This window comes from Sinocyclocheilus anshuiensis, unplaced genomic scaffold (genome assembly GCF_001515605.1).
Source record: "Sinocyclocheilus anshuiensis isolate Anshui unplaced genomic scaffold, SAMN03320099.WGS_v1.1 scaffold483, whole genome shotgun sequence".
In the NCBI taxonomy this organism is placed as follows: Eukaryota; Metazoa; Chordata; class Actinopteri; order Cypriniformes; family Cyprinidae; genus Sinocyclocheilus; species Sinocyclocheilus anshuiensis.
In genome coordinates this window covers 616,497-617,038 of record NW_015552580.1, presented here as the reverse complement: position 1 = coordinate 617,038, position 542 = coordinate 616,497, and positions in this window count along the sequence as shown.

Genomic DNA, 542 nt, shown 5'->3' with positions numbered 1-542 from the left:
AGATAGATAGATAGATAGATAGATAGATAGATAGATAGATAGATAGATAGATAGATAGATAGATAGATAGATAAGGAAATAAAAGTAATTCTAATTTAAAAAAAAGGACATTTTATTATCTGGCAAAGGAATAAACTTAATTTCTAATTCTAAACTGACAGTTCTTGAAGAATCGTCTCTGATGCCAGTGACAGGCAACGAGAACATTTCAAATGACTCTGAAAGGCCTGTGTCCAGCTGAACGAACATCTGAACATAGAGCTACATGGCATCAAGGCACTTTCTGTTGGTTTGATAAAAGCAGGGGGCTGCATGTACAACCAACATAAATAGGTTCTGGCGTTCCAAGTAAACTCAGAATTCTCTTGGATGAAATATTGGCTTTGCACTAAAAACACAAACAAAACGACTGTTGCGCTTGCAGCCAAACTCAATATTTTTCTTTGGTGAATGCGAGTGCTACGATCAAATGTGACCCTGGAGTAACTGTAGCTCACATCAGAAGCGAGCAGCAGTTTTTCCTTTAATTTGTTGAAAGAGTG